This window comes from Elgaria multicarinata, chromosome 1 (genome assembly GCF_023053635.1).
Source record: "Elgaria multicarinata webbii isolate HBS135686 ecotype San Diego chromosome 1, rElgMul1.1.pri, whole genome shotgun sequence".
NCBI lineage: Eukaryota > Metazoa > Chordata > Lepidosauria > Squamata > Anguidae > Elgaria > Elgaria multicarinata.
Window position 1 is genome coordinate 108,149,705 of NC_086171.1, and position 26,789 is coordinate 108,176,493.

General features: G+C 42.2%; 1 protein-coding gene across 1 annotated transcript in view; it reads left to right on the forward strand.

Annotated features, from left to right (window-relative positions):
- The window catches only part of HMCN1 (hemicentin 1), a 291,005-nt gene that overhangs the window by 13,704 nt on the left and 250,512 nt on the right, over window positions 1-26,789 (forward strand). The gene's annotated exons all lie outside the window — the stretch shown is intronic.

The following is a 26,789-nucleotide window of genomic DNA, read 5'->3' on the forward strand; positions in this document are numbered from 1 at the left end:
TGTGTAATCTTCATTTATTTTTATATTGTCCAAATGCTCAGAGCGGAAGTGGGCATATATCATTGTAAGTCTGGTTGTGACGTCTGTTGAATGAATCTCCACTATATAGCATAAAATGCTAATAGTTCTGTTTTTCCTTGGTTCAAAAGCAAATTTCCTTGGATCAAAAGCAAATCCTGGGTGGCTTATCTTGACATCCAAACCGAGAACTCTGGGTTGCTTGGGTCTGAACAACCCAGAGTTCGAACCATTCAAACCGGTCCAGGTTAGACATCGTGATAAATGGGGTGTCTTGGTATCCACCCTGTCCTGCTCTCTAAATAGTTTGGAAAACTGAGGACCCATAGAGAGGGGGGGGAAGTCTTTCCTTAAAACCAGTCCTCACTGCCGTATAGTCAAATGGGTTATGGTTAGTGTACCAGTGTAGATCTGAGGTTCTCCACGGGTCAAGAAAGATGCCATGTCTTGTAGAGGGGCAGGTAGGGTGGTTCCTCCCACGCCATACTTTCCCTGTTTAGATTGAAAATGATAGAGCTGGGAATGCATCACAAATTATTTGTCTTTCATCTAGCACAGTAGACTCGCCATTGTCCAATTGCTCTTGCACACACTTGCCAATTCCTGTGGCTTTGGATGGCCAGTCACAACATTTAATTTCCTCTCCTCCTGCCTGTCTATTCCCAGTCTCTCAGCATCACTGCAAGCAGTGCCATAGTTATTCTTTCCCTTTGCTGTCTCTCTCCTCCAGTGCTGGATCCTGTTTTCTAAATGTAAAAAAGTTATCAGCTTTGAGTCTGAGGAGCACATATTCAAAGAAATCTTAAGGAGGCATAGGAAGCAGTATACTCTCTCCAGCCAAATGAGCAGCTGCTACTCCCTGGTTTTTATCCCTTACTCTGTTTTCTCCCCTCCCCCTCACAATCCCCTGCTTCCAGATCCTGAGCCAATCAACATTACACAAAATTAGGGGATAGTTTCTGGATGGGACGATTTCAGACAGTAGGGGAGTGTTCTGCTTAGAACATTAAAAAACAGACTCCCCCTTCCTTGCATGCATTAAATGAACACACGAGAGGAAAGGGCTCCACGGAACCCTTCACTGCAAATTGAAGTGCTAATATTTTACACCCAGGGGAAATTTTGATCAGGGGGAGCATTCAAAATATCACCTCCATTTTTTTAAGCAGGAGCTTCAAAGCGGCCTGATTGCAAACATGTGGTGGTGGCAGCAGACAGGGCTGGTCCTGCCTTTCCCTCCAAAACTGGGCCAGAGTTACGTGTTCTAGGCCAGATCTACACCAAGCAGGATATGATTAGGGTGACCATATTTTGGAAACCAAAAAGGAGAATAACATGGTCGCCCCCCAAGGGTGTGTGCCCACCAACATGTCTGGCCCTAGGGTGTGTGTCCAGCATGAAGGGGGAGGAGTGCCCTCCCGAATATAGCCTTGGTCACATATCTGATTTTACAGCACACAATTAAGACAAATCTGTTCTACATAACGTCTTAAAGTTAAAATCACTGAAATAAAGAACAAGTGAGACATTCAATGTATCTGAAATTAACTTCACTTACTCCTACTTTTGTAGCTTTTGCTGTACTTTGAAGCTTTTACTATACTCTGTGTGATACAGTCTCCCCTTCCCTCAAATATCTTTTTTGACTGTATCCTCACTCCACTGCAACCCTCATTAGCAGCATTATCAATATCACCATCAACCATTATCATTATCAGCATCACCATCATTATCAGCATCAGCATCATTATCAATATCAGCATCAGCATCCATTATCATTATTAGCATCCATTATCAGCATCAGCATCATTATCAATATCAGGGTCAGCATTCATTATCATTATCAGCATCAATATCAGCGTCAACATTAATTATCATGATCAGCATCCATTATTATCAGCATCATTATCAATATCACCATCATTAGCAGCAGTATCATCATCAATATCAGCATCAGCATCCATTATCATTATCATCATCACCATTATTAGCAGCAGCAGCAGCATTATCAATATCATCATCAACATCCATTATCATTATCACCATCCATTATAAGCATCACCATCATTAGCTGTCCTCCCGGTACCTCCACCGCTGCCACTGTCCTCTTTAACTGGGTGGTCTGGTCCGCTACCTCCGTTGCTGTGTTCGCTCTCCGTCCCATTTCGCTCTCCGCCGACAAGCATGAGGGCAACACGAGGCAATGGGCGGGCCAGGCCCAGCCACCCACAGCAGGGAGCGAAAACTGAGCCGCCTAGATTGGCGATGGGGGGCAGGAGCTGGGAGACGCATTCCCAGAAGTCCAGAATGTGTCTTTCAGCTCCTCCCCCCCAGCGCCAACCTAGGTTTCTCCTGCACACTGGCACCATTGCGCCAAAGAAGGCCTGCATCAGCGTTGGGGGAGGAGCTGAAGACGCATTCTGGACTTCTGGAAACACATCTCCCAGCCCCCAGCCCCCAGCGCTGATCTAGGACAGCTGTGGGAGGGCTGCCGCACATGTTCCCGGAAACCCAGGAACGCGTACTACAGCAGCCCCAGTCCCTGCATTTTGCCTGGACATAACAGGGAAAATGGGGATTTCCCCCCCCGGATAGGGTTTGGCCCCCCGATTCCGGACATATCTGGGCAAAACCGGACATATGGTCAGCCTAAGTGTGCCTAAATGTTACAGGGGGAAGGAGGAGCACGTGACACAGGACAGCCATAGGAGAGGAATACACATCCTTCTTTGGCTGGTAAAAATGCAGTCCGTTAAACTCTACATGAAATTTATTAACATGCTTTTCTTTTGCAAATAAATAAATAAATAAATAAATGCAAACATTTAATTGTTACCGTATGCTCCATAAAACTGTTCTGCAGTGAGCAGTATTTAAATAATTGCATCACAGAATGAAGAAATCCACATCAGGCCTTAGAATAAAATAAAACAATTACAATGAATTGGAGCAAATCCCAGTTAAACCTTGGGGGAAAGCAGTGTTTTGATTCAAAGGGGTGGATATACTGGCCTGTGTACACCTTTTCATAGCAATTCATTCAGAAACCCAAGGGCCATATAAACTCACGTAAAGGTTGCTACCTGGCCCATTAAGTTGTTAACCTTCAAATGAGGTGCAGTTATGGAAGGTAGAGGTGGTTGTTATGGCAAAAGGATGTGGTTGTTCTTCCTTGCCCAGCACCTCACCCAACCTCGTCAGGGTAATCCTCTGGCACAATCACTTGGTGATTAGGGTTATGGTTTTTTCCATTAACATAATGAAATAATTGACATAACAAGAATGCATTACTAACATTGCTGACATCTGAATGGCATTATGGGGGCAACCTGTTGTATTTTTTTAAATTTTATTTGTTCCATTTATATCCTGCCTTTCCCCCAAGGAGCTGAAGGTGACCTTCCTCCTGTCTATTTTATCTTCAGAACAACCCTGTGAAGTAGGCTAGGCTGAGAGTCGGAGACTGGCCCAAAGTTACCTAGTGAGCCTTATGGTCAAGTGGGAACTAGAACTCAGGTCTCCCGAGTTCCAGTCCAATCCTCTAACCACTACACCACACTGGTTCACTGTTGCCATAAGTGTGGGCACCCTTACAAATCAAAGAGCAGTAACAGCACAATAAGTCTGTTTTTTCAGTCTTCTCTTCTGTAGCACTTTATTTAAGAAACCTCTGACTTTGCAGTTGTAACTCCCTATAGCGCCTAGAGAACAAAGTTACACCCCAGCCCAGCTGCATAATTTCCCATACACTTTGAAAATTTAGCTGTAGTTACGAGGTTGACTAGAACTACATTTCTTTGAGCCTTTCTTATGTGTGTCAATTTTTCTCTATTAAAAATGTGTGCATTTAAAATATGGAGTGTTTATAGTCCAGTTTTATTGGCCAAATATAATTTACATTAGTCATGTTTCAACGTAACTTTCTAGCTGTAGCTGGGAAGAAAAATAGCAAAGGGAATCACACCTTTGAGGCATCAAAGTGAAATATTTCCTTGAGGCCATTGCCTTAAGGAAAGGGCTATATAACTGCCACTCCCCAATAGCTGTGAGGACCCAAGAGGTTAATGTATTTCCCTGATATTATCTTAGTTATGCAGAACTAGCCTCTGTAGCAGGATGTGTTCACTTAACATGTGTGAGGAACATCTGGAGTCTCACCCATACATGTTTTCTTAGCCATAGTGGGTTTATTAGTAATATTAGTATTGGCATTAATCTAGTGCCTGGAGGCTCCATCCACAATTAAAGTCTTGTCTTTTCATTTTGGTACTGTACATACACAGTGATGAGGCAATTGGTTGTCCTCTGTGGAACTTACAGGGCAAATGTACACGATTGGAAAAATCTCTTAAAAGCCCAGAGATAAGATATACTACAAATAATCTCATCCATAATGCCTTTTCAGATTTTTTTTTTAAAAAAGCTTTTGCTTCATATCTGAAAGATGTTCGGGCTAACCAGGATGGAGGAGAAATTGTGCCAGATATGTTGGTAAGAGATGGTAGGGAGGAAGAGAGAAAGGAGAGCACATGTGCATGAGTAAACTGACAATATGGCTGCTAGAACCAGTACAATTCTCTGCTTGTGGTGTATACAGATGGATGTTCCCCCCTAAATATGGAAATAGAATTTAAGAGTTCATCATGTAATAGTGGATTTCACTCAGAGTTAAAATGTGCCTATGCTGAGGGCCTTATTGGTTGTGGCACCCAGTTTATGGAATGGCCTTCCTGCAGAGGTTTGCCTAATGCCTATATTGTTATCATTTTGACACCAGGCAATGACCTTTCTTTTCTCCCAGGCATTTTAGAGACTTGGGCCTTAGCCAGACCTAAGGTTTATCCCGGGATCGTCCCGGGGTCGTCCCTGCCTGCTCCCGGGATCCCCTGTGTGTTGGAGTGTGGCAACGAGGGACAGGGCCTTTTCAGTAGTGGCCCCCAGACTATGGAACGAGCTCCCTGACGAGGCTCGCCTGGCACCAACGCTGCTATCTTTCTGGTGCCAGGTTAAGACTTTCCTCTTTGCCCAGGCATATGGTGGCACATCTTAATTACCCACATGTTTAGTTTTTTTAATGGTTTTTAATGCTTTATGTGTGTATGATCTGTGTTTTAGAATTTTAAATTTTGTATACTCGTTTTTATCTTAATTTTAAAATTTCTGTAAACCGCCCAGAGAGCCCTGGCTATGGGGGCGGTATATAACTGTAATAAATAAATAAATAAATAAATAAATAAATAAATAAATAAATTTACATGAACAGGGATAACCCCGGGACAAACCTTAGGTCTAGCTAAGGCCATTGTCTTTAGATTTTATGGTTGTTCTTATATATCCTGTGCTATTTATTTTGTTGTCTTTTCTTTTCTTGTATTCTTTCAATCATTTGTAATCTGCCCAGAGAACATTAGGTATTCAGTGGAAGAATACAATTAATAAATAAAGGTTTTATTTAATTCTGTGGGACTTATATATCTCACTGTGTACTGAAGTGTCCCTTAGCCCTGAGCGCATGTTCAGCTCAGTGGATAATGGCAATGTCTAATGGAGCTGTGGTGTCATGCACACCTACTCCTGGGCAGGATCTACACTACTGCTTTATAACAATTTATAATGGTATTGACAACTGCTGGGGCCCATGACACATTCCATATACCATTTTCGAACTGCTTTCAAAGTGTTATATTCTGCTTGGTATAGATCTGAACTCCATGCAATTGTCTACATGGTATGTGCTTTCCAGCACCCCCCCCCCCAAAAAAGCTGGCATTACAATTGATTGCAATAATATTATTTTGTGAAATGTAGGGATTTTTCACTTTCTAATTTCCAGCAAGCAACAGCTCTATTCAACCAACTTTTAGTTCAACAGCTGCTGAAGCTGTTCTTTTGTCAGGCAGAGCCTGTTCCTAAGGCAGAAGTCTAATCTTTTACCATCATTCAGTTTGTAAAGTGTCATATAGCGCTTGTGGGATATAGCGTCAGAGTTATTCGAGAGCATAATCTGAGGGCTCACTGTTGTAGCCAAAGCTGTAGTTTTGCCTACGGTGCCATGCAGTCTGATTTCTTCTTATCACATGGGCAGAGTTTGCTAATGAAAATGGAAGGTTGTGTGCTACTAGGCCATGCTGTTTACATATAGCAGAAGAATAGATGCATGGACTTACCTTGGTCCAATGGGGTAGTGTGTTGAAGTTTAGCATCAATTGGAACTGATCAGAATTTCTCTCCTTTTAAGGAGGACAGGTGTATGAGTGTGTATGGGTGTGTGTGTGTAATGATCTAGAACGAGTTCTTTTCCCCACACCTCTCCCTTCCTGTGAGGGAAGAAGTGGAGTGTGCAGCAGCTGCACCTTTTTGGACTTGGTGAAGGGAAGCATGATGTCATATAACCTCAAATGCACACCAGTGCGTTTGCTACTCCAGCATTAGGTTCCACACCCAGTGCCTCATGTGTTATACAATGTTATGGCCAGCCCCTATAGAGATATGAATGTTAACTATGCAAGGTTGGGAAGAATAAAGGACATCTTCCCACACACTATAAGTTAGGAGTGCAAAGATGCTCTGGTTGAAAGAGTAATGTTGATATTGTACATTCCATTTACCCCCCTCATTAGAAAGGATTTAATCTAGTGATATTCCAGGTCACTTACATTAAACATTCCATTTATAATGTTTTAATGGTTCGAGCATTGCAAATGGAATGTTTTATTGAAACTCTTCTGAACTAACACTAAATGAAATCCTTTCCAAATTGGAATGCACCAGTACTGTAGAGAGTTAGAAATGAAAGTCTGGATGTGAATGAGCCAGACTTCGTCCATTTTTTTTTCCAGAGGAAAGGTTGCATGTATCTACTCCCTGTTGACCTTTGTTTCACCTTAGGCACTAAGGCCATAGCTAGACCTAAGGTTTATCCCTGGATCGTCCAGGGGTCAAACCTGTTCATCTAGGTGACACACAGGGAATCCAGTGCTCAGGCAGGGGCGAACCCTGAATGATCCCAGGATAAGCCTTAGGTCTAGCTGTGGCCTAAATATGTCTTGGCTAGGGCAAGCCCAGTCTTGAGCTATCTTGCGTTTTGTATTGGGGAACTATTCCTAAATCAAGTTATATCCTTGCGTCCATTTCACAGTTTTCTATAGATATACAGCTCATTCTTTTGTTAGGAATCTTCAGACTGGTTTTAGCTGAAGCTACTCTGCTTCAATTCTACATTGCCTCTTCTGCAAGATGGCAGAGCGGGACTTTGATGCAGGCTCAGAATTGCTATAGATCTTGTAACCGCGTAGGATACATCTTTTCTGCCTATTATATCAGCTGTGTCAAGTATATATGAAGCTAGAATCATTTCGGTCTTTTTATTTCCTTGATTGCAATTCTGTATTAGTTCAACTAAGCCATCATCAGTGTTCTGACCACAAGGCATTCAAACTAATTTTATTTCACTCCACACTATTCCCTTTGTTTTTTTAGCCATGGTAATGAGAAAGCATATTGTAACCCACTAAAGGAGCTGGATGGTCAGACATTGGAAACATTTCTCAGATCTTTCAAATAATGCAGTTGCGCCTCCCTCTACTATGCACAAGAGTCTTAGGCCATGGCTAGACCTGCCGATATCCTGGAGATCGCCCTGGGATCATTCCTGTGCGTCCACATGACGCACAGGGGATCCCGGGAGGAAGGAGAGATGATCCCTCCCTTGCCCCGGGATATCGGCATAGCATTTAATCCTGCTGTTTGATCCCGAGACTGTGGAATGAGTGGGCGGGTGTCGCAGATTATCCTGGCTCCTCACGAGTAACCGCAAGGAGCTGGGAGCCAGGCACAGGGCACAGAGCTCCTCAGGAGCTCTGTGCCCATCAGGGATGGGGTAGGGGGAGCGGGATTTTTTTAAAACAACAACTCACATTTGGCGCTCGTGCTCTCCATCTCCTTTAAGAAAAACAAAATGGCGGGCGCAACATCCTCTGCCTCCTAGGACGTCATGCACCGCGTGTAGACAGAGGGGGAGATCTCACGATAACCAGATTGCAAGATCCTCCCTCTTCCGTCGCTCTAGACCTGTAGCCATGGCCTTACTGTTCTTGAACACAGGAGGTGACTGATGATTTCTGTGTGTTTGAGACTCATCAGTAAATAAGTACACGCTCATCTAACCCTGTTTCAGAAGTGACCCCTATGATGGCAGGTTAAAGAGAAGAGTAAGGACTCTCCAAACGACCCCAGGATATAACAATCACTTTAATATCACTCTGGTTTTCTATACTAGTGCAAATCCCATGTCGCCACAGGGATTAGTAGTTTGATTGGATAAAATTGTGGTTGCCCATTTTCCTTGCAACCTGAACAACTTCATACTTCCAAAATAAATATACTACAAATTAACCAGCAAATGTGAACGCAAAAACAAAAAATGTTCTTTTTAAAATGCTCGTTTACCATTTCATGAAGCTTTGAGTTCGAAAACGGGTGATGTAAGATTGTTCTCTCTCTTTTCCCTCTGGTGCCCTTTCAGCTGTTTCTACTCAGCTTCTCCTCTTCCTCCTCCTCTAACTATCACCAATTGACTTTTCTTCAGCCCCTTTCCCAACATTCTGTGCCTGTCCTTTCCCAGCATACTAGTTTGCATTCCAGTTCAGCTGCATATTCTTTGGGTGGGCTTAGCTAAGACCATCTCGGTCCAGTCCTATGCATCTTTACTCAAAAGCAAATCTTGCTGATTTCAGTGGGATTTAGATCTGAATACATGTGCATAGTGCACTCTGCTCTTTCCTGATTAAACACTAGACTAGTGGTGCAAGAATATGGATGAGTGTTTGAATGTTTTTCTGCCCTGAGTTCTTTTTAGCAAGTCATGCTGGGGCTGAAACCTGAGGTCTTTTGGAAGCAAAGCACATGCTTTGCACTGAGCTATTGGCTCACCCACTCTTTTTTGTTTTGAATCTTTTACACAAAATTATAATCTTCTGTATGTACATACGTATCTATGTCTGCATACATGTGGTAGATCTTGAGTAATAAACCTTACACATCCATCCATCCATCCATCCATCCATCCATCCATCTTTCTATCTATCTCAGTGATTGTCTGAAATTTGATGAATATCAACATTCACACATGAATGCTAACAATCTAGGCAAATGATGTGAATACCCCCAAACCAGGGCATGTTTATTGTGCCCTAATTGTGATTGTTGGTGTTCACCAGTGTAGGTCCCAAAAGTGGGAAGATTGACATGTATTTTCAGACATTGGCACAACTTATCTAGGATTCTCAGTTGACAACAATCACTCACCAAATTTCAGAATTTACTATATATATACATGATTGAGATAGGTGGAAATTGATTTTTTAAATTAGATTTTCCAGTTGTGTGCCCACCTTTGTGTAAAGAAGGCTAGAATCTGTGGAGTCTCACTGCACATATCATTCTTGGTCTGCTCACTCAGTTCATTTTAAATTCTTCTTTCCCCAAGACTACCTATCAGCTTCTCAACATCCCTCGAATTTTTGTCCAGCACTGATATGTTCCAGTATGCACTACTCATTTCTGGTGAATGCTGAAGAGATGTATAATAAATATGCAAAGGGGTGACGTAATCTTGCATTTAAGCAGTTCTGTTTAACTTTTGTCTCATACTGCCACTGCTGATGAGCAGAACCAATTAACTGTGGTTTCTAAACAGATCCTAAACAGATTAGAAGGTACTTAAATGGTGATTCAAATATTCCACAGATCCATGCATCTCCTATGCATTTAGGACACAGCTGAAGAGAAAGGAGCAAGCAGAGGGAACATCAGGGCTTGCTCCATTTGGATTCCCTCCACGGGGCTAACTGACATCATGTCAAGGACCCACCAAGAGGGGATCTACACTAGTCAAGTTAGAACACGTCTTACCGTTTTTAAGTGTACCGTTTTTAAGTGTGGTAGTATTTTGCCACGTGACGTATAGTTTGTGACGTTTTCTGGTTTTTATTTTGAACTTCTCTGAAATAAGTCGTTTTATTTGTTATGATGTGGCCAATTTCATCATATTAAATGGGTTTCCTAATTAGCCAATCACATTCCTGGTGCTTTGCGGGGGGGGGGGGCACCTTGGCACCGAAGCTGAGGCGAAATTTGCCCTCGCCTGACAGAAACAGGCAAAGGGGACATCAGGGCCTTCTCCTTTGGGAGATGAATGGAGGGAGCAGGACCACCCCACCAGCCCTGCTAAAACTCTACTTAATTCTCTCTCCCCCTTTCCTCTTTCCTCCCCACCTCCTTTACCTTGTGTGTCATGTCTTTTTTAGATTGTAACCCTGAGGGTAGGGACTGTCTTCTTTGCTGATTGATTGTAAACTGCTCCGGGCACCTTTTTTGGCTAAGGAATGGGATAAAAATATTTATTTATTTATTTATTTATTTGTATCCCGCCTTTTGCCCAATACTGGGCCTCAAGGCGGTCTTACAAAGTTTAAAACATACATTGTAAAACCTAAGAAAAGAAATGTAACCCCCCCCCACACACACGTTAAAATACACAACAAAATTATAAGTCATTAGCATAAATGGAGGACCAAATTACTCTCCAAAGGCCTGCTAGTACAAACAAGTTTTAGCCTGCTTCCGAAAGCCCATCAAGGAGGGAGCCAGTCTAGCTTCCCCAGGAAGAGAGTTCCAAAGCACTGGAGCAGCCACCGAGAAGGCCCTCTCCCATGTTCCCACCAAGCGTGCCTGTGATAAATATTTATCATATTTATAAATATGATAAATTTGATAAAAAAGTCCTACAACTCCCACATTTCTCAGCCAGCATGGTTAGTTAGGGAACGCTGTGAGTTGAAGGCTTTTTTCCTGTTGAAACATGCATAGGATTGCTCTGCTACCTCCCCTTTTATACATTCCTGCAGAAAAACTGAGGACAATTCACACAGTATCCTGTCTTGTTCTGGTTATCATGACAAAGTGTGAAAAGCCCATTTTGGCTGTGATCAGCTTGCATGATTACCATTGCTTGAAGGGGAAAGCGGGGCAATGCTCACTAGCCCTGACCCCTTTGTCACATCCTCATTTACCTGGCCCTGCCACAGTTCACACATTGGTCAGAAAGGTCTGCATGCATGGGCTCCATGCATGATTTAGAACTCTGAAACCCCCCTGCTTCAGACCTGTAGCCTCAAAGAGTGGGTGGACAACAAGGAGGGCAGCAGGGAATGCGACAGCAGGGGGACATTCGCTCTCCTCTCATAATGGTAATTGTATGATGGAAGAACGACTGATGGGGATTAAGAAGCGTTATGTAAATAGGATCAACATGGATAGAATTGTATGCCACCACATGTTCCCAATTCTAACAAATTTTCTCCCTTTTATGGTAGTGGAAGGGAGCAACGAACAGAGGTCTCCACCAATTCCACCCAACCTACTCTCAGCACAGTGCCTCCGGCAGCCCCACCTTAAAAGCCTAAGGGAAGAGTAGAAGTTGGTTTGCAGTTGCTTGATAGGGGAAGGCAACAACAAACACAGGTCTTCACCAATTTCAACCAACCCACTCTCAGCCCCTTTATGCTTTCCAGTGCCCACTGTGAGTCTACACACAGTAGGCTTGGGGATTTGCCAGTGAACCTGTTCTCTGCCTCTGTTGCTCCTCCTTCCTTCATAGCATTTGGCCTCACTTGTTTACTGTGCCCGTCAGAAGTGGAGTTGATTTCAGTCGCTGTCTGTGTTCTAATGGCCATTATTTTATTTTCCCAGATGCCTGGGATGGTGCATTGTTGTGGGGATAAAATGGGAGCCATCATAAAAATGGAGGCTGCCAGTGGTGACCTCCAATTTCTTTCCCCAGAATGTTCCAGAATGACAGAAAGCATCTGTATATTAAAGAAACAATCTGCACTGTTACCATTTCTTCTTCTTCTAGGGTCTTTCCATATTGTCTATGGTTCCTTTGAAGGGCGACCAACAGCGACCATGTGATTTGTAATTCAAAAATTCCCCTCTCAGGAATGCTCCATAAAGTTAAACGAAACAGCGCCATCTTGTGGCCCAGGATATCCCATGCTAAGTTTAAATAGTGCATTGAAAGTGAAGTTACCAGGGAGGTTGACGGCATGATGTAAAGGATCCATAAACTTGTGTGAGTGGCCAGTCGTGAGTGAGCAATAAATCACAAATGTAGAAGAACTAGTGTACAGGAGCTGGGAAATTAAATTGCTAGAGGCACCTTTTAAATCAACATAATAATTACAAAATGATTAAAAAAAATCTTGCACACAACTAAAAATAAATTTGCTTACTAAAATGACTATTTTATATAATCATGTAATATGGATGTATTGTTGTAAATATATGAATTGGGCCAAAAGGATCTGTAGTAAATAACTTTTTCTAGAAATTGTTTCCAAGAAAATTTGTACAATTTATAAAGTCGTTAATTAATTAGACCATGAAAGTTGACGAAAACATTCCTTTTGAAATTAAAAATAAACTCTGAATGTGTGCCAATGGGCTGTTGCATTTCCCTTGACTCTAGAAACCTCACAGATTTGAGGCACTCCAAAGAACTCTGGCCAGTAAAGTATCTTCCCAGATTTCCACACTGTCAGAACAGTTTTATAATGTATTTAAAAAAACCCTTCTCTCTGTGTGTTTTAAAATAAGATGAAGAATGGTGAAACATTAATATAAAAAAGAAAAGAAAGGTTGGCATGGTACGTAAACCTTTTATTATTATTATTATTATTATTATTATTATTATTATTTATTTATTTATATAGCACCATCAATGTACATGGTGCTGTACAGAGTAAAACAGTAAATAGCAAGACTCTGCCGCATAGGCTTACAATCTAATAAAATCCTAGTAAAACAATAAGGAGGGGAAGAGAATGCAAACAGGCACAGGGTAGGGTAAGCAGGCACAGGGTAGGGTAAAACTAACAGTATAAAGTCTGCACAACATCAAGTTTTAAAAGCTTTAGGAAAAAGAAAAGTTTTTAGTTGAGCTTTAAAAGCTGCGATTGAACTTGTAGTTCTCAAATGTTCTGGAAGAGCGTTCCAGGCATAAGGGGCAGCAGAAGAAAATGGACGGAGCCGAGCAAGGGAAGTAGAGGCCCTTGGGCAGGCGAGAAACATGGCATCAGAGGAGCGAAGAGCACGAGCGGGGCAATAGTGTGAGATGAGAGAGGAGAGATAGGAAGGAGCTAGACCGTGAAAAGCTTTGAAGGTTAACAGGAGAAGTTTATAGTGGATTCTGAAGTGAATTGGAAGCCAATGAAGAGATTTCAGAAGCGGAGTAACATGGTCAGAGCGGCGAGCCAAGAAGATGATCTTTGCGGCGGAGTGGTGAACAGAAACCAACACACTGATGTGAGAAGAAGGAAGGCCAGAGAGAAGAAGGTTGCAGTAGTCCAACCGTGAAATAACCAGTGCATGAACAAGCGTCTTGGCGGAAGAGACAGACAAAAATGATCGAATCCTGGCAATATTATACAGGAAAAATCGACAAGATTTAGCTACTGCCTCAATATGAGGAATAAAGGAGAGCGAGGAGTCAAATATAAAGCCAAGGCTACGAGCTTCCTTGACCGGAGTAAGCGTAACATCATTGACAGTAAGAGAGAGTCAAGACTGATGACTTTTAGCACCACGATGTATTGGCATGTACTTTTTATCGTGAAAATTGTGACATTGGGCTTTCTACTATGGCTGAAAATTTCAGTGTGGAACATCTTTGAATATTACAGGTTCTTCCAGACAAGGCATATATAGTACCATTGCCCTGCCTTATTCACTGAGTTTTACGGGAAGTTCAGATAGCTTCTTCTTTCACTCATAACCCTCCCGTGTTTTCCTACCACTACTTGCATCTTTTTTCTTACAGCAGAACATCTGTTAAGGGAAAAAGAATTTCTGCAGAGGGCATTCTGATTCGGAGTTCCAGGAGCCCTCTGTCTGGAAGCCCTGTATTTCTGACTCAGCCTAATTTGAAGAGGGTAGTGCTTGGAATATTGTCTATTAGTTTTGTGTTTTGATTTTCAAAGGGTCCATTATGCTGAGAGTGTTATGGAAAAGAGGGGCCATAAGAAGACAAAATGTGGGTTTCTTGAACAGACGTCCCCGGGAATATTGAGGTCTGTTTGACCTGAACATATGACATTAATAAAACAAAACTGATAGAGACTCTTCCCAAACCCAATCTCAAAGTCAAATCATGGGTTGCATCCTGATTAAGTTAGCCACATTTTAGTCCCATCAAAATCAATGTCCCATTTTGATAGGACTGAAAAGTATGTGACTTGGTCTGAATCTAAACCTATGTCTATTGGACAATGGAGTGATGATTCCTGCATTGAGCAGGGGGTTGGACTTGATGGCCTTGTAAGCCCCTTCAAACTCCATGATTCTAGTACTCTAGAGTTTTATAACTGACTTTATAGAGGGCTGCTAAAGACGCTGATTTCATCAACAGATTATTTGAGCTAACATAGAGATTTCCATGCTGGAAAATGTAAGGTGTTTTTTTCCCCGTTCATGGTTTTTTCTTTTCATTTTCTGGCAACCTTTTAATGTTTTGCATGGTTTTATAATATTTACATGGCTTTATAATATAATAAGCTTCTGTATTCTGAATCAGTTTTGGTCTATTTATCCCTGAACTCTTTACACTGATAGGCTGAAGGCCTTCAGTGACTTACAGTGTCAGTTTTGGGCCTTAGGCATAGGCAGCTTACTACATGGGGAGCTGAAATATAAATCCTGGCAGGGTTGGTTCTGGAGCTGAACCACTCATAAATGGTTACTCCAAAAGCAGAGTCATGTCCAAGCCAGATCTGAGCCAAGAGGTCTGTTGGAAGGGTGGACAGCCAGATCAGGATGCAGCTGGAATCAAGCACATAGGGAAGCCGGCAGACAGGGAACAGAGCAAGTAAGCTGTGAAGTAGAGGAGGAACAGGCAGGTAGAAATACCTAGAGCAAACTAGGGAGCTATACAATCTAGACCAGAGTCTAGTTGTTGCTCAGATGAAGAAGCGGTATAGTAAAGGTCAGGTCAAAGGTGCCTGAGGGATGGAGCTATTCCGTCCACAACTTTGCAACCTTGAGCAAGTCACCACAAGGGACACCAGTGCACAGTGGGGAGTCTCCTGGCTCAATAACTGTGTTATTCTTTAAGGTACCACACTACTACAAGGTTCTTTGTTGTCTTAGGTAGGTTGTAACCACAGGTATATTATAATTTTTGCTAAGCAGAATTTAATTAGGAACATGTATTGTAACAGCTTTCATATTCCCTCTGTTATGCTTGGGGATAGCTGCTCCTCAAAGAAGGAGCTGTTGTGTGGTGTACCACAAGGTGCCATTCTATCCCCAATGCTGTTTAACATCTACATGAAACTACTGGGAGAGATCAACCAGAGGCATGTGTTCTGGATGGAGTTACACTCTCCCTGAAAGACTGCATTCACAGTTTGGGGGTGCTCCTGGATCCATCGCTCCAAATGACAGCCCAGATAGATGCGACAGCCAGGATTGCCTACTATCAGCTTCGGCTGATACACCAGCTGTGCCCCTTCCTAGAGTTGGAAGACCTAAAGACGGTAGTGCACGCACTGGTAACTTCGAGGCTAGACTTCTGCAATGCGCTGAACATAGGGCTACCTTTGTGCCTAGTCTGGAAACTCTAATTAGTTCAAAATATAGCAGCCAGGTTGGTACACCTAGGGGTGAACATATTACACCAATTTTAAAATCACTTCACTGCCTGCCAATTAGTTTCCACGCGAAGTATAAAGTGTTGGTTATTACCTTTAAAGCCCTACATGGTTTGGGTCCAGGTTACCTGCGGCATCGCCTTCTCCCATACAGTCTGCCCCACGCACTTAGGTCCTTTGGGAAGAATTTACTTCCGTCAGTGAAAACTAGGCTGACCACCATTACCCAGAGGACTTTCTCTTCTGCCACTCCCAGACTGTGGAATGGCCTGCCGGGAGAGATCTGCCAACTCAACAATCTTTCTGAATTTAAAAAAGCTATAAAGACCGATCTCTTCCAGCAGGCCTACCCAGTCGAATTTTAAAACGTCTGGCTGTTATTTTAATAATGTAGTAGTTTTTATATGTTTTTAATCAGTTTTATATATTTTATAGTATTTTTATATTTGATGATGTACACCTCCTTGATCCAGAGGGAGAGGCAGGTAATAAATAAATAAATTATTATTATTATTATTATTATTATTATTATTATTATTATTATTCATATTTAATCATAAGTAAGCCTCACTGAGTTCAGTGGGGCTTGCTTCCAAGTAAGTGTGCATGGGGTTTCAGTTTTAATATATTCCATCGGTCACTCCAGAGCATCGGATAGCTAACTATGACGTTATGAGTTAATGCACTTCTCTATGATAAGCCCATCACTAGGGCTACTACTGTTAGAGCTCAGAGATGAACTGACCAACAAACTGTTCTAAATATTCATTTAGTCAGCAGTGGTTTTCAAACTTTCCTCTTTGAGGGATTCCCCCCCCCATGTCAACATGTCTGCTAAGGAACTCCTTCACATCTGCCACAGAACCCCAATTCTATTCTATGATTCTATGTTCTGGGGCATCCAGTGTGTCTTCGTGTAGTGCTGGCCAGACCTATTGGGCTCCATAATTAACCATGCTTGAACTGAGAATGTGAGCTATAACAAACTCAACCCATTGCTGGGAATTAGAACAGACACAACCCATTGGTAGTGGTGAAGCAGCTGTCTTTCAGGGATATTTCTCTACCATTTGCTGACTAATATTGCCATTCTCTGGAACAAAGTTTGGAAACCACTGAGCATTGATTGCTGAATGAGGGAATCGGAAAATAAATATTCAAGACAGTTGGGATCTTTAGTCAAGAACTGATACCTTTATATAGTAGAGGTTGTTATTCCCAAAAAGCACTGAGAGGATTGTAACCGAGCTTTAATTTTCAGAATGAAGCAAACATGTTTAGGATCTGGGATATATTTTGGTTCAACTTGCTTTTTCTGATGGAAGCTGATTGATTTCCTTCCTTTCTTTAAAAAAATAATAATGATATAATTAAACCCAGCTTCAAATTTGGAGCTAAAAACATCTGAATAATCATAATGTTATGTAGGAAGAAATTTAATAGCTCATGACAGATTTCTAACTATGAACCACTTGGCACCAAGGACCTGATCCAGGTCAATTGATGCTATTTAACCTTTAATGAGCTTTGAGCAGACTTCTGAGAGAACTCTTAGCAAGAAGAATATATATATTTACTGCAGAAAGTCTGCAGCACTTATAATCTTATTTGTCCTTAAAACTCTGTGTGATATGTTGCTATGGGTAAAGTTGGAAGGAAAGCCAAGGAAACAGTGCCAGGGCTGTGGGTATTTGCAACAGAGCTTCATTTGTTTTTAGTGCAAGGTTATCCCACATATTTGTGCCAAGAAAACAGAATCAATTATATTTGCATATATTTACTTGATTTGCAGAATTTTGTCTGCATTTGGGGCGGAGGTGGGGAACACTTTAAAGTGCTTTTAAAGTGGGACTAAGATTGGGCATTTGACTTGGTCAATTTACTGTTCAGATATTGTCAAATAATAGCTGAATGTATTTTTAAGGCATTCCATTTATTAGAACAAAAATAATAATCAACACTTTGACATTTATGCTAATTACAAAAACAGATTAGTTAACTGTTTTTATGAAAAAATAAAAATTATTTCTACTATTAGTTATTTTATTTTAAAACAATGTTACGTAAGGTTTCTATAAATATGAATGATTTACTGAGTAGCTCTTCACTGTGTCTTTTATCCTGGAACACAAAGGCAGCCTTTAATTACAAAAGTAAAAAATAAAAATAAAATAGAAATTAAACAAACAAAAAAAATACCAGCACCAATTGAAACAAAAAATAGATTTTTTAAAGACAGCTGTAGAGGTAAGCTGCCAACTGCATAGTGCCATGGCCCAGTTCATATGCTTAATTCCTGGCTTGCTAAACTAGAGTTTAGCAGCCAGGAGCAAGCAATGGACAGCACACACGCTTCCCCCCCCTCCTGGCCTTCTCCCTTCATTGGTGCTGACATCATTGTCTAATTAAACCTCAGCAATTACAGAAAAAACAGGGAACCACAGTTTAATGTCAGTTTACTTATCAGAGACCCAAAGTGCAGGGCTGGCTCAAGGCATTTTGCTGCCTGAGGTGGAATAGTAAATGCCCTAACTTCCTCCAAAGTCAAGATATTTAGTAACTGAGGCTGCCCAACTTATTTTGGCATTTGAGACAGAAAATCCCGCAAGCAAGTCTCCTTGAGAGTAATAAATAAATAAGTACAAACATAAAATAACTAGCAACTTAACACCCCAGCTGCTTGAGACCACTGTCTCACTCTGCCTGATTGTAGGCCCAGCCCTGCTTAAATGAAAGATACATACAACATATCTTTCCTGTCTCCCCTTTCACTCTGCCGTTGCTGCAGATCCCCACAAATCTGCTCCTAAGGGTTGGAAATCGTGTGGGATATGGAGAGAGATATTAGCGGAAATCCTCCCTTATGTGAATAATAGAGGAGCAACTTAGGATCCAAGATTTAGCATCTTAGCAACTCATCTCCCTACAGGAATCAATGCAACAAATCTGGCAAATTTCCTCAGTTGCAAGAACCTGAGAGTTGTGGATTTGGAATTGGAGAGGGAGGTGGCTCTGAAACCTATAGGATACCCTCAGTGACAGAAGGTCAAAAGGAAAGATATTGAAAGAAACGGAATGGCAAGGACCTTCGGGAGCAAGAGTGGAGGAGACAAGGAGCACTCTGGTGTGTGGGAAATGGGGATATTTTGGTATTTTGTCACCAGTGTCATTGTTATCGTTATCATCATCATCATCATCATCATCATCATCATCGGTCAGCCAGCTGAAGACCTTTTTATTCTCTCAGTATTTCAACACTTAATTTTAACTTAAATTTAAACTTTACTGTTCTAACTCTGTATTTTAGTCTTATATCAGTTTTGCTCCATGGTCTTATCCTGGTTGTGCTTTTTATTTTGTATTTGTGTTTTTAACCTGTTGGTTGTTTTATTATGGTTTTAATTTTTGTGAACTGCCCAGAGAGCTTCGGCTATTGGGCGGTATTAAAATAAATAAATAAATAAATAAATAAATAAGCCACATGTCTGACAGGTGAAGAATCAGCTAACACAGGGGTCCCCCAATCTTTTTGGACCCATGGGCACATTTGGGAATTTGAGAAACTGCTGTGGGCGCAAAATGACCCCCACAGAGAATGTGGCTAGTCACAAAATGGCTACAAAAAATAGCTAAAGTGGGGCGGGGAAAATAAATAGTGGCGGCACCAGAAAAAAACAGGGGGGCACAGAAGGGACAAAGCATATTTCTAGGTGGGAAGGCTCATGTTAAGGTCTCTGAAAGAAAAATAACAGTATATCTCACACTAAAACTGCCATCCTAACCATATATTCTGAAATAAATCATATATTAATAAATTTGGTTAGTTTTTTAAAAAAATATATAGCTTGTATTAGCTATATAAGCCTCAAGAGGTGTGCCGGGGTAATAGAGAGGCTAAAGGCTGGGGGGGGGACAGAGGGGGAAATAGTAAGGCAAAGAAGGAGAGGGGCAAGAAAGAGCAAAGCTAGAGGCTAGAACAGGAGAGAAAGAAGAGTCTTCTAACATTTTCCAAGGTTTTTATTTTAAAAAAAGTTTTTTGAAGGCTCCTTGGAAGGCAGAGCTTCATGGGTGCCGTTCAAGGTATTCACAGGCTCCATAGTACCCACATGTGCCTTGTTGAGCATCCTCAAGATGAGACCTAGGAAATTTATGAAGGGAACACTGTAAAGGTGATTATGTGGCATTATCAGTATCACAAACTGATAGTGGCCCACTGGGTTTGGGGCTGGGGGTTCTGTGGGTCAGCAGTGGGCCTGGTGAGTCCAGTTTGTTAAGTCAGGGCTTAAGTTTATTAGTTTTTCAGATCCCAATGCTTGTTATCTGCCAGAACGAAGATCACCAGTATTTCCCTGGCAGTTGTCATGGATAATGGTGAAGCTCTTAGGAATGCACAGGAAATTGCAACAGGCAGCATGGATCCGCTGAGATGTGCATCCTTTGGGGAGTAGTAAACTGTGAGGGGCAAAGGAGAACTTTCAGAGCTTGGGCTGTGGGATTTCTCCCACTGAATCAGAGAAGTTGTTACGCCTCCGCATCTTCGACACAGTCACTTGGGATGTTGGTGGCTTTTCATGGCAATTGCTGCTACATAGCATGATGTTGATGATGTTGATGTCATCAGCTAAAAATGTGAAGCGGAGTTTTTCCCAAAGTGGGCTGTTAAAGTCCTTGCTGTGGAACTTTTAGATGTATGCAATAAAATGTGAGGAACTGGTATATGCTTAGTTTACTATGGCCACAGCTAGACCTAAGGTTTATCCTGGGATCATCCAGGGTTCGCCCCTACCTGAGCACTGGATCCCCTGTGTGTCACCTAGATGAACAGGTTTGACCCCTGGACGATCCAGGGATAAACCTTAGGTCTAGCTATGGCTTATGTGTTTATACGAGGAAGAAGTGAGGCCTCTAACAAAATTTTACACTGTATCCTTGCCTCCTAACCTGTGTGTTCCTCTTTAGCATTCTAGCCAACCAGCCGGCCAAGCTATCTTCATGGATACTATAATAAGCTGGAAGGAGTTTGAACAGGCCATCCTACACCCCCAGCTCACAGCTTCCCATTTTCTTTTCCTGACACATAATGTTCAGTGGTTCCTGGAAGCCCCTGAGCATGTTTAAGGTTCATTTAGATGAATTGGTCTTCATAATTCTGTAAACCTTGGGAGTTCCCTGAACATATGGATACTGGATACTACCTTCTTGTTTCTCAGAGCCCCTGTTTTAGTTCTAATCTTCTCAGTGCAGGAACTCTACATTAAGTATCAGAGGAGTGTTGTGGTCTCCATAATTAATGGGGCAGGTTACTAAAAGGAAATTACTCAATATATATCCCCATTTTGAAGTAAAATATGCAGGGCTGACATCAAAGATAGGCATGGTCAGGGTCTTGCTACTGAGAACAGCGAAACAAAGCATACATTATTTTTTCCTTAGTATTCCATCTGAAACTAGGATCCTGCCTTGTTGCTCCTGAGCAAGCCAGGATGCATAAGCCAAGATCAAACCCTGGTTTAAATTACTGGCTTGTAAAGGGAGCAACTAGGCAGAATTCTGGTATTGGGGAGCCACTATGCCACAATTTCTGGTTTGTTTAGCCACTTGTGCTAGTGGGTGGAGTCAAGCAGGAGTGAACAAACTGTACACTAAAGTGTGACTTCTTCACAGTAGATCAGGATTTGCCAGTTACTGTTCTGTCACAAAAGTGATCAAGAATTACCTCCTCTACTATCATTTCCTACCATTTAATAATTGTTTTGAAAGTTTGTTTTTCTTCCCATTCCACTCTGCCTTCCTTGCCATTTAACTTGAAGAATTTCTATAAATCCTGCAACTGGAACATGTGCAGTTTCCTGCAACTTTCAGTACTTTTTGTTCAAATGAGTCAAGTCTCTTTATTTTTGAGCCTCATTTGATTGATGGCTACTATAAGGTCCAGTGTTACATTACTTTAAATCTGTATCTAGCAGCTACATCTTCCCTCTCTCTCTCTCTCTTTATCTTTACTCTAGAGTAGGTGTAGGGGGGTAATCCACATCTTGAAAGCCCCCTGCTCCCCCACACTAGTGTCCTGATCCAGATTAGGCCTCCTGGACCTATTCTAGAGTAAAAATGAAAATAAAGATATAGCTGCTAAATACACATTTGAAATAATGTCTGTTTTGGCCCTATGTTCTTCAAAGATCATCCCCTTCATGTGGAATTAATTTTGCTGATACCTTACATTGTTATGGTTCTTAGCAAAGGGTCATTTGCAAACACTACAAACGCCACAGCAAGATGTGTGAATCACATATGCACTTAAACTGGATAATTGCTCTCAAACTCATCCAAATGAGACACAAAGTTCTCAGAATGTACTGAGATGCTCCAGAGTGTTTTAGTGTTGTCAATTTACTGAGATAGTTATTTATTTATTGAGAGGGTTTTCTGTTTGTTTATTTCTAAAGGGTGTTGGTTTCCAATTTATTTTTTTGGGGTGGGAGGTATCAACATTCTTATGGCTTGTCAAATCTATTGGCAGACAGTTTTATGTAGTACTGTTTGGTCAGTTGCTTAGGGACCGGCCTAAACACCATCTTGGTTGTGTTAACTTCAGTTTTGTGGTTTTTGAGTTTAGGAAGAGAAGGCCTTGTTCAGTAACATGCAAGTTTGGCGTAGGAAAAAAATTCTTTGCATATGCGAGCAATTCAGTGTCTTTTCAAAAATGTTTTAAAATTCCCTGAGCTAATGTTGACACTTGATATTTATACTTTTTGTTTTGCAACCAAAGAATAAAGTTGCAGACTCAAGCAGCATGAAGTGCCTCATTTATAATTTCACCAGGTTTCAGGATATATTGAAATCTGGGAAGAGCAAATTGGGCCTAAGGGAGTTAGGGTGCTTCCAGACGGACATCTTCCGGCACTATCTATCAAAAGGTATTGTGCAGGTATTGTGTTTTTCCTTCCCAAAGACAAAAGAAGGGGTGGCGTAATGTGGGAGGGTTACAAAAAGATGACATTGTATGGACCTCCCTCTACTCCATCTGGTAAAATTCCATGTTTGAGGCAGGGTGATTGCCCTTGCCTGGAAGCATCAGTAAAAGAGCTGGCGACTACAGACTAACTTTTCATTTATATGTGTATATCTGCAGTTCTCCATAACTGTTTACTACATATGCTGGATCTATATGAGCGTTCTCCAACATTAAAAAAACACAACCTCGTGCAAACAGAAAACTACAATAGCAGTGATAGCTCCCAGAACGGTGGAGCTGAGTAGGTCCCCTCCCTCGGCGTGTACTTTGCCAATGAATGCACCAGGTTGGAGAAGGCAAGTTAAAATTTATTGATGAATTAATGTTGCAACATGGAACTCCAGTGCAAAATGCAAATTAAGAGTTCCCCGAACAAAGGGATCCTCTTGAATATATAGACTCTGATTACATCACTTTGTTTGTAACATTATTGGTTAGTGTGCTTATCTCTAATGGACTTAACGAACTCTATAACAGCCCTGAGGAAGAGCACAGTTTGCGTTCAAAACGCGTAGGCGGCACCTTGGCACTGTAAATAAACTTTTGTAAATATTCCGTTTTGAAGATTGCCTGGTTCTACCTTTGCCTTTGCCTTCTTTTTACTCCCCCATGCTCTGTTAGGCCATAGCTAGGCCAGCTAGGTGTGTAGCCAGGTCTGCCGCTTTTCCCGGCTACCGGATTTACTCCCGAGTAGCCGGGAAAAGCGGCAGACGGGCCACAGGAGTGCTGTGGCCATCAGGGCTATGGTGGGGATGGCAAATGGAGGCTGGGGAGATTGGAGGGGGAATCGTGGCCCAGGGGACATTGGGGGGTGAATTGCAGGTGGGGGGGCGGGCGGGGGAAGGAGAACGGGGCTGGGGGGGGAGATTGTGGATGGGGGAAGGAGAAAGGGGCCACGGGGGGTGGCGATCACGGATGGGGGGGGGGAAAGGAGAATTAAAAAACAACAACTCTACTTACCTTTCCTGGCTCCTGCCGCTTTAAAAATAAAAAAATGGCGGCCGCGATGGCTCGTCACAGCTCCCGTGTGAATAAGGGCAAGATCTTGCGTTATTCATAATGCGAGGTCTCCCCTCCTCTCCCCCGGATTTTCCACCAGGTCTAGCAAGGCCCTAAGTGCCACACAGGGCATCCAGCGCTCAGGCAGGGACGAACCCGGGATGATCCTGGGATAAACCTTAGGTCTAGCTACGGCCTTAGTCAAACTAGGTTACATTGCCAATACAAGATAAGGTGAATACAATTCATACGTCACAGCTTACATTCGACGCTGATTGGTTGAAAGTTTTTCCTTTGTCTAAGATGCACATAGAATCCGCCATGCAGGAATGTTGGGGGGGGGGTTCTTAACCTTTCACCTGGAGCATAGACTCCCCTTTTACACACACCAGTAGAGGAAGGCTAGGAGATGTCTGTTTGTAGAAAGTTTTATGTATGGAGAGACATTCAAAACCAGTATTCCCTTCTGAAAAGATACAGGCAATTCTACTGCATGTGTAGCTCTTGGCTGTTGCTTAACTGAACAGCAATTTGGCAGTGCTGCCCTAGAGAAATGTTACCACATGGTAAAGAAAGTCCAGCCCAGCCACCCCCACTAATTCCTTCTACTCCTGGGTTGGGTATAAGGGAGACACCTGGGCCAGATCTACACTAAGCAGGATATAACAACATGAAAGAAGTTTGAAAACAGTATATGGAATGTGTCCTGGGCCCCAACAGTTGTCATTGCACTTCAATATCGTTATAAAGCAGTAGTGTTGATCCTGCCATGGATGATATTTATTTTAAAAGGAAGAGCTGGTGTTTTTAATTTCATGTATTTTTCTATGACTAAATTTATGTAAAATTCCAGAAAGTTTTAAAAAAATGGCCCTCAAGTCCACAGAATGCCCATTCTGCCATGCCCGGCATAGCCTGGGCGTGGGGAGGGATTTGCAGGTGGGGCAAGGGGGAGACGTGCCCATCTTGCATTGTGCAGGATTTCGCGCCACTGGGCTGGGAGGAGTTTTAGTCTGGCTAAAAGCAGCCACTTACCCCTTGCAGACCATCTTGCTTTCATGGCTCCCTCCCTCCCTCCCTCCCTCCCTCCGTGTAGGCAGTGTGAGCTTGCTGGTTGCCATTAGGGGGTCGAGTAGGATTTTTTTGCTCACGTTCTGAACTGGACGTGAGTTGTTTCGCCTGCTCCACACTGGGAGCATAACTAGGTTGATCTGGCTGCGAGCTAATTTGGTCACATCTAATTCATGGGCAGGTAGGAATGGGCATCCAGAGGGATTTGAATGGCGAGCATTCATAGGCACTGTTCCAGTGATAGGTGATTCCCAAGGGCTCCCAGTGTTGAGCCTTGTGGCCGGGCTGGGGGATAAGGACCACCTCTGAGGCCGACGTCTCTCACCCACCTTGAGTCTGGGGGCATGGGTTGGGGGTGACAAGGGAAGGTCTCCCTACCCCATAAGGGGACGAGCAGGAGGGGGGCGAAAAGCACAGCACCACCCACTGGGCCAAGAAAGATTGCCCTTTACATAGAAAGGTCTGTAAGCAGGCTAGACTGGATGCCCGATAGGTTACCCCTTTGCAGATCTTGAATAAATGTGGCCCAGTTTAAATCCAACAGTTTGTGTCGTCTCTTATTTCTTGCGTCCGTCCCGCAATCTGTGAGGCTTGGGCAAAGCCACTCTGGTGTGGAATCTCAGAGTCTGATTCGTAGCAATCCAAACTTATTTGATACTGTTGAGGATTTCTCTGACATTCCTACTTTCCTCATATGACATTCCTTGGGTGGTGGTGGGGAATGGCAAGGGAAGGAGAGGAATGGAATGGAATATTCTGGAAAAGTCTGGCTGGCTGGAACCCAGCAAGTTTTGTAGCACTAGACGTTTTGAATATCCATTCAGGCAAGATTTTATGTTAAACAAAACTTGCAAAAAAGACAGTGCTGTTTTCAGGGGGTGGGGAGTGGGACATGATGCAATTTCAGAAATGTTTTTTTAAAAAAGTAATTCTAGCAATTAAACAAAAAGTTTTCTTTCATGCCTAATGAGATTATATGGGATGGGATTGTGGTATGTATATGGGAGGGGGCTTGTGTTACAGAGCTCTTCTGCCCCAATCCCCAAATGATGCTTGGGCCGGATCTACACTACTGCTTTAAAGAACTTTATAACAGTTTTATAGCGCTTTAAAGCAGTAGTGTAGATCCGGCCTTGGACTCTGTTCCACACTGCAACCTTTTGTTGCAGTCCCACTTGTAAGTAATTAAATGCTCAAGAAAAAAAAATCTATCCATGTTCCATCAGGTATGAAGGACACATGTGTAAAATGAAGAGCACATGCAAGCAGTTGCCCAGTTGTCTCTCATTCAGAATGTACATGCTTTTCAAAGGGAGGAAAGATGATCTAAATGTGTGCGCCTTTCTTATTTGACAAATTTATGTTTCATACATGTGTAACAACTTGGCACCTAAATCCCAAAGGTCACATAAGAAGCAGCTCATTGTAGCCATCTTTGTTTGAATGTTTTAATAATGGAACCAGCCCTTTTCTTTAGTATATTCATAATTTATTTTCCCCCGTTTTCCAATAAATATACCTGGAGAAAAGTGGTAAAAACAGGCAATTACCAATGCCCTGTCTGAAGTAGTTTCCCTGAGAAATTGTTAAACGAGCTGAAGGTAGAAACCTGAAAGCTGCTGCTTTAAAAATGAGGTCAACCAATACTTGTACCTCCTTTTGAATAGATGGGATCAGGATCCTGCTTGAACAAACCCAAACAATATCAATATCAGTTTGTCAGAGTTGGAATTCAATCATTGCTTGAATTCCCACTTTTAAATGTCTGTTTCCCGCAACGCTCTGTCCAAAGAGAGAATTCTTGACCTTGTGGGATCTTTGCCAGTTATTTGATAGTGGGTCATGGTGTAACTTGAGGTATCTGATGTTGCTTGTAAATAAAATACGTGTTTTTAGGGAATGATGTTTTGCTTTTCAGGGATTTGGCTGGGCATAAGTGAAGGAATGTGGAAAAAATAAAATGCAGTACTGTTCATACA